Source organism: Lagopus leucura, unplaced genomic scaffold (assembly GCF_019238085.1).
Source record: "Lagopus leucura isolate 7727_CA_CO unplaced genomic scaffold, USGS_WTPT01 Super-Scaffold_739, whole genome shotgun sequence".
NCBI lineage: Eukaryota > Metazoa > Chordata > Aves > Galliformes > Phasianidae > Lagopus > Lagopus leucura.
Genome location: NW_024962255.1, coordinates 20,235,559 through 20,243,471, shown reverse-complemented (window position 1 = coordinate 20,243,471; position 7,913 = coordinate 20,235,559). Strand labels below are relative to the sequence as shown.

The window sequence follows — 7,913 nt, the reverse complement described above, 5'->3', positions numbered from 1 at the left end:
TAGGTAATGTAGTATGATTATCCAATAATTCTTCATATTCCAGCGCAGAGAAAGGAAAAGTTAAGCTTAATAAAGTTACAAAGCCCCTGATTTCTTAGAAATCGCTGTCTGAATTTTGTCTCAGGAAATGACGAGCCTACTACTCACCTACCATGAACAAAAATAAGAAACACCTGTTATCTTGTTGTTCTTACTTAATTTACTTCCTCTGGCCCACTTTGTTTCCTTGCCTCTATTCTGAAGACCTGAAATGAACAGTAGTGATGTCCTTGTTGTTTTTTAACATTTATGATTAAAGAAACAGGTAAGCGTAAGAAGTTGTAAAAAACTGATTTGATTTGCCCTTTTTTTATCCATCATTTTGGTTTATTTTTGCTCTCTTTCCTTGTTATCCACCATAGTAGGTATCTGCTATTTTTGGCAGTGTGGCTATTTTTATTTCTCAAGTTATTGTTATCTTATACGAATATAAGTCACTTAAAGAAACATATCTTACTTTAAAGCAAAATAAAACAACAACAACGATCAAAGCAAACTCTTATTTTTATGACTATACTCTTCAGGAACTTCTTTTAATGCTTGTGTTCAACCAGATCACTCAGAATTTCTTTAATTTGGAGTGCAGGAAAATAAAAGCCTTGTATTTTTACTTCTGCAAATGAATGTGTTTCAGCTGGCAGACGTGCCAGCTTCTTGTCTTGAAAAATCTATCCAAGATTATGAAGCAAAAAGGAGTGAAGTTATGTCCAGTGCTCATCTTGGTTGTTGAAAAATAATTCAACATCAAATTTAGAATGAGTAACGCTTCCTGTATGACACAACTGGCTTAAGTAAAATGAAGCTAGTGTGTATCTATTTGTCCTTTCTGCTTGGGGGGAGGGGGGAGAACGCAACACTTGATTTGACTGCTTTTTTCTTTTTCTTCTCAAAGAGAATATTAATATGTTCTACTGGTATTCCTTGTGGGCATTTAAAAGTCACCATAAGTGTGCAAAACTATGTATTCTCTAGACAACAAGAACAAAAGCTTCTATACGTGCTAAATATTGTTTCATTCAGGAAGTTATTCTTGTGTGTATGTTTCCACAACCATTATCAGTAGAACTGAAGGGTAGCAGCAATATCCACAAGTTGTCTGATTTCCTTCCCGCACTATCAAAGATTGAAACAACAAAGATGAAAACACTGGGGGAAATGCCTGTAATGATGACATAAATGGCTTTCCAGCAAACTTTTAAGGAAGTTGCCTTTAGTTTATTGTTTATAGCGTGCAGGAGAAACTCCTGCCTGAAACAGTTGGGTTGTGTTGAATCTTTTAAGCATTCCTCATGTCTGGCCTCAGGATGTTCTTCAGAGGGCTGTGTTCTGGTGTATGCAATGGTGGTGGCAGTGTAAAGACCCTCTGTTGTTTCTGGGATGTTTCTTCTGAATTTGTGTAAATGCACCTGAAATTAGGTTATAGCAAGTTCCTGTAAAAATTTCACTTTGAGTACCTCAGGAAAGCACAGAGGATAAAAAATTACTCCTCTTAGAGCATGTTTTCATTCTATAATGTTTTGTGACTTATACAGATCCTGGCACAACCTCTCGATGTTTGCTAGCGCATCTTAAATTATAGCTGTGCTGGGATATATGCAGCAGGCAGCTTAATGAAAGAGCAGCTGCTAAGTCCTGTGACGAGCTGTTATAGCTCGTTTCCAGCTCTTGTTCCTGCCTAGGAGAAATCCTCTAAACATATCTATCCTGCAATGGAATCACATGCCTGGCAAATGGCTTTAACATTGCCCAACTCCCTTTTATGACCTTATGTTGTCTAAATGTCACAGATCAGTTAAATGCATATCCTGGTGTAGGAATGGAGAGGAAGCTGTTGGCAAAGCAGCTGGTTGGGAAAGGCATTAAAAGTAGATATCCAGATGCTTCCTTGATTAGAATTTCTAGACTGATATTTCCTTGGAGTCTGTGAAACACTGAAGGACTGATATCTTCTCAGGACACCCTTCTCTTCTATAAAGCTTCTGTCCCATCCTTGTCACCACTGCCACCCAATTCCCTTTCCCAGGGCTTCTGCTGACACTTAACAACTGATCACAGATCTGCATGCCACTGAGAGAGCTCCTCTGCAGCAGCTGAGCAGAAGCCATGGTGCAAGGCCCTGCCAGAGCCCACAGACTTGTCCTGTGGCAGGGACTGCCGCTATTGCCCTGCCATTTCCTCGCTGAGAACCTCTTGGCTGCTTACCTCAATGAAACAGCTCTTCTATTTGTGGTTAGAAATGCTTCTGAGGAGAGGAAGAAGAAATAAGCCTGTGCACATAATGGGCTGGATAGTTAGCTGGGCCAGATATCTGGAATATCTTCTGGCTCCCTAGTGCTCATATTGGAGTAGACCTGTCTGCTCATGCACAGCAAACAGTAAATGCCAGGGAAATTAAATCACTTCAGATCTGTCCCCAGTGTGAGGGGAAGGAGCTGGATGGCAGCTGGGTTTATAACCTTCAATTCTTCCCAAGACTCTCCTGTAATGAATTTTGTGGTTTCTTTTTTTTTTTTTTTTAATTTTTTTTAATTTTTATTTTTTTAAGTGAACAGTAGAGACCACCTAAGGTCTGGAGGAAAAAAACATGGTTCATTTGTAGCTTACTGAAGGAAGAGGTTGGGCCTCTTTAAAATTGAGTATATTTGCACTGTGACTAGAAATATTGAAGAGGTTAAAATAGAATTTACTACAATTTAAGTCAAGTTGACCTCTCTAACTCAGAAAAGATCACTTTATAAACAACATTTTTAATATGTAAGACAGATGAAAACGAGTCAGTACATACTGAATCTTACTTGGTGGACCTGTTTGCTGTGTGCTCATCAGATCTTGCTATCTTTCACAGGCCTGTGTAAACTCTCCAGTCTTCATGGTTTTGAGGACAAAGGCTTCTTGCTCATTTGTTGTAGAGGAGGCTATAAAACCACAAGATAAAAATACTTAACAGCCAACTAGCATCTGCAACATAAACAGGTGAGGTATGAATATCCATTGCCCCACATCTTCTGCCATCATTTGTGCAAATCCAAAGTGGTGTAAAGGAACGTCAGAGTTAGGAACCATTTCAGATTGTGTTAATCTGTTTTCTGTTACTCTATAGAGAAAGCAGTGTTTTACATTTGTGTATAATGCTTAAGGAAATGCCAGAGTCTACAATATATATTTTTGCATGGCTTCGTACAAGCTCTGAAGAAGGGAAAAAGATCATTTTACCATTATGTAATGTGTTGTTTTTGAAGTGGAGTAAAGTAAAATCTCTTTTCCTTCTCCAATAGTATTAGTTTGGTAGTATTATTTTTTTTCCTTCTTATAACCAAGCAGTAGGCACATGGGCCGATACGCATTCTTATTGACTTGCTGACAGACAACACAATAACCAGTGGCTCCCTTCTAAATCTCATGACAAGGAAGATCCTGTGCAAGCTCGTCAACATCTGAGAACCTGCTGTTAAAATCTCTTGGTTTCATTTCCATGTCTAATTCCTATCCTGTGTCTTTCCTGATTTGCCTTCCCTCCTCTGTTCCTGTCTTTTCCCCTCTGGGCTTTCAGCTCACCAGCCACTGTGGGATGTGCTGTTCAGTGCAGCCATGCGAGTGCTGGTGTGGTGACACAGCTGCTCATTTGCCTAACTCATAGCAAATACTCAGGGGGGCATTTCTTAATGTTCCGCAAGTTGGTCACAATTGGTATATTGATTAACATAGTGATGGGAGACAAGAATTGCTGTTTTTGATTTATTTTTTTTGTTTGTTTGTTTCCATTTGTCTTCCACAAACTTGCTTTTTGTTTCAAACAAATGGCCCGTGTTTCACCCTTAGATTCATTCCTGTAAGGCTGGAGTGATGATATCTACCAAGGAGCTGTTTGTGAGCTTCACTGAGTTTTTAGAATCCTCATCAGGAAACAGTGTAGAAGCATATGGCCAGTATATTATTTCTAAACAGCCCAGTTCTATATTCTTGCAAATGCTCCTACTAGCTTGTGGTAGCTTACAGTCCCTTTCCAATTGTTCTGGCATTGCTGTAAGACATTTTGCAGTCAAAAAGGATTTTCTGGTTCTTCTCTCCCCAGTCACTGTCTCCATACACTTTGTGATAACTCATGCTAGTGAAAACTAACCACTTTATTTGTGTTTTTTTTTCAGGTTAATTTCAGCTGAAGTTTCCTGATCTAACTGGTCATGTGGTTTCATGGCTGCTCACTCTCAGAGATGCAGTAAGATCACACACCTGAACAATGGCAAAGCTGCTCCTTTCAGCCACAGCATCTCTGCACACTAGCCAACATTTTCAGGAAGCCTAAGTTTCAACAGTGCATCTCCAGAGATTGGTAAGTAACATCAGTGAGCCCTGTGACCTGTGTAACCTCATGATGCTCCAGTTAACCATGCTCTGTAACAGTGAATTTTGCCTGTGATGAAAGTTTTGTGACCTGAAAATCGGTGTCTCAGGAAACAACAATTTGCAGAAATCCTCTAGTCAGCCTTTTTCTGATGAAGTGGTTTGAATTAGTGGAAAAACTATGTCCAGATTATGCTCTGACAGCCATCTTTGTATCCACACCTGAGTGATGGTTTTTCAGGGGAAGAGCAAGCTTGGCACCTCATCCCTGTGCTCTGCATAAACTCATTAGCTGCTATGGCTCAGGTCTTCTGCACTCCTCAAGTGAAATGGCAGATAATGAGGATATATAAGTTTGTGAAAGCTGAGGAGCTAAATAACTTTTCTGGGATAGTGACAGACTTCACTTAACACCCTGGAGACATAGGCAAGCAAGTTAGTCAAACACAGTCTCAAGAATGTCTCACATAGTTTTCTCTGCTGTTGAGGAGCCCACTTAGAGATAACAGGACAATAAATACTAAGTACTTGAGTCAGCTGGCTGTCAGAGTACAAATCTGATATTTGATCCTATTGCACAAAGTAGCACTGATGTCATAAAAGATATGAAAAGCTTTACACTGTCTTTGTTATTTCTAAATCACCTCATGCTTTCATAATTTGATTATTTTTAGTGTATATCCCAAAAGTAATAAGTGATATGCACCATTAAGTATATGCAAATGTGGACAAAAAATTAAATGTTAAAACGTTTCTGAAAATGAAATTGTTATGATGGGTTTAAGAAGATGGTGTCCAAATCCAAATAAGATTTTAACAAGTATTTCCTAACAAAGTAAGGTTTTATGTTGTTTTTTTTTTTTTTTTCCCATATGAGTCAAGTATTACTCCTATACGTTTATAGACAAAATGCTTTATTCTTTAGGTGCCTGATAACTTTGTTCAGAGTTCAAGTTTAAATACAACTGTCTACAATAATGGCAACTAGAAAGAGAAACAGCTCCACATCTGATTAAAATGCTATCATGGGTGCTGCTCCTACTAAAACAGTTCATAGGTATCCATGTCTGTTTTTTCATAGTTAAGTGCATCCATTAGAGTGTATAAAGAGCAGCTAAAGCATTAAATTACATTGTTGAGGAACCAACCTTCTGTGACTGGACTAATGTGGTGCTTGAATGAGAATTGTTTTATTTCAGGTTCTCTCCAGGTTTCAAAAAAAAAAAAAGTACTACAAACTACTGAAAGGTGACTCTTATCGCAACATTTGGTTGTTTTTTTAATGAACTTTGAAGAAATGATGCTTGACTAATGGATGTCCAGAAGATCACAGAGCTTTTCAAATAGGCATTAAAATAACTCCTGCTACTGCTTTTGTTTGTTCCAGAGTAGATTGTAGTAACTGTCAAGATCACTGCTTACGAACTACAGACAAATGCACTGATTTTGGAGAATGTTTCTGCTGTTGCACTATAAGGCTGCTGCAATTATATAATCCCAGGTGTCAAGCTTAACTCAAGGACAGTGTTTAAAAAGCAGCCTTTTACTTAGTAGCTATTGGGAGATATTGCCACGAGTCTCGAAGTGTACGAATCTTAGTTAAATGGGAATAAATATATTGCATAAGTTTCTGTATTTATCTGCTGGGAAGAAGGCACAATTGACTTGAAGGCTGTTCTAAAATTACCATTGGAAAAGAGTAAGGCTTTCTTGTCTCTTTGGTACTATGTAATTTGGTTATGCTTTCATTCTGAGTGAAGATGCATCTTGGCTCTCTAGTACCTATTGCAGTTGTTTGCATTACTCTTTTTACTTTCTTGATGGCTTCCATTAAAAAATAGAGTACCTTCCCTGAAACCTTCAGATGGAAAATGCTCTAATAGAAAAATGCTCAGAGTCTTGTAGGTGGTGACTATTTGCTCAGGTAAAATGTGTGGAGAGGTGAACAACTACAAGTAGCTGGTCCTGTTTTTTAGAAGAAGTTATACAAGTAGCACTGTTTCTGGCTTTTTTTTTTTTTTTTTAAAGCAGCTTATTCAGCTGTAAAGATTCGGGGCTGCTGTTTAATTAGCTGTTTAGAACTGTACACTTTGCATAATCATTATTTGACTACACTGAAGAAAAAAAAAAAGGAAGTTCAGACTATTCATTACTCAACTAAGACAATCTGAGATGCGAATCAGACTTTCCGATTTCTCTTCAGTGCTCTAAAATTTTGAGGTAAATAATTCTTCCAGGGAAAGACACTCAGACTTCTGCCTGACCAGTTTTTATTTTGGTCTCGTACGTGGTCTTACCTTTATGCAGAGTTTCACATAGGTGGGAGGTATTATATTCCAAGTTCCTTTGACATAAATAATTTATTTGACTTGGCAATGGTGAAAATTCTAAGTTGTTCTGCAGTGTTAAATGAGAAACATCAAAACCCAAACAGACTAATATCAGATGTGAAAATTTCATCACATACATTTACCATACACACATGTGTATGCACATGTTATAGGCATAGAGACTTCTTTGAAATGTTTTGTACTGATTACTTTTCACACCTTAACAAGATGTGAGTGTTCTTGCCAATATTCTTCATCTATTATACCAGAAAACGGATAATTTTTGAAAGTTTTAAATGCATAAATACCTTCTGTAACTGCCAGCATAGCTGACTTTGTATTTTTTGCACTACTCCCACATTCTCAGGGGCTCTGAAAAGTGTACTTAAGGTTAATGGGGCAGATCCCACTGTTCATCCTGAATTCCTCAGGCTATACCCCGAACATAACTCTTCATAACTACAAACATTGGCCAAAATGGGTTGGAATGAGAGATCCTTCTCCTCCTGTCCTTCTGCTCTAGGTCCCTCTCCATGCTTCCTCTGTCCTTTGTTTACAGGCTCCTGCAGCACCACCTGCTCACCCTACCTCCTTCCAAGCAGGCAGCAGCAGTTGGATTTGGGCCCCAAGGCTCTCTTACTTCGTTCTTGGTATGGTTCATGGTCCCAGCATGTGCTGAAGCTATGCTCAGGGAGTGCTGTGGACATGGTATTGGGGAACCAGTGTTTCCAGATATGTCCTCATACAGTTTGCAGCAGTGTTCCTGAATTCCTGTTTTGACTGTTGTCTACAGATATTGATGAAAAGCCCTTTTCATGACAAAGGCAGGAAGCTTTTAACATGAAAACGGTCAAACTGTTGTCACAATTCAAAGCAAATATGAGGCCTGGATAGAAACACAATGTAAACATTCCCAGGAGAAGCTTCTTGAGACTTGTTAGGCAGAGCAAAGTTGGCACAGTATTCCATTAGCAATGCTAAAAATCAAATAGTTTCTTATTTGTTATTTTTGCACTATTTAAGTGACATTCTATTTGTTTTAAGATTTAGTTGCTGACGCACAAGTCTCCTCTGTCCACTGATTCACATCATATGAGCACGCTGTGCAGTCACAAGTGTCTGCTGTGCTGAATTGTTTTTGCAAATGAAAAATCAATAATTAATCCATAGCTGAGATAGAGAACTCAATCCCATTATGAGATT

General features: G+C 38.5%; 1 long non-coding RNA gene across 1 annotated transcript; it reads left to right on the top strand.

The window, feature by feature from the left end:
* The first annotated feature begins 236 nt into the window (after positions 1-236).
* On the top strand, positions 237-7,506 carry LOC122175566. Its single transcript, XR_006177435.1, has 4 exons — positions 237-304; positions 2,885-3,012; positions 4,185-4,369; positions 7,270-7,506. It is a non-coding gene; the product is annotated as an uncharacterized LOC122175566 (long non-coding RNA).
* The last annotated feature ends 407 nt before the right edge of the window (positions 7,507-7,913 follow it).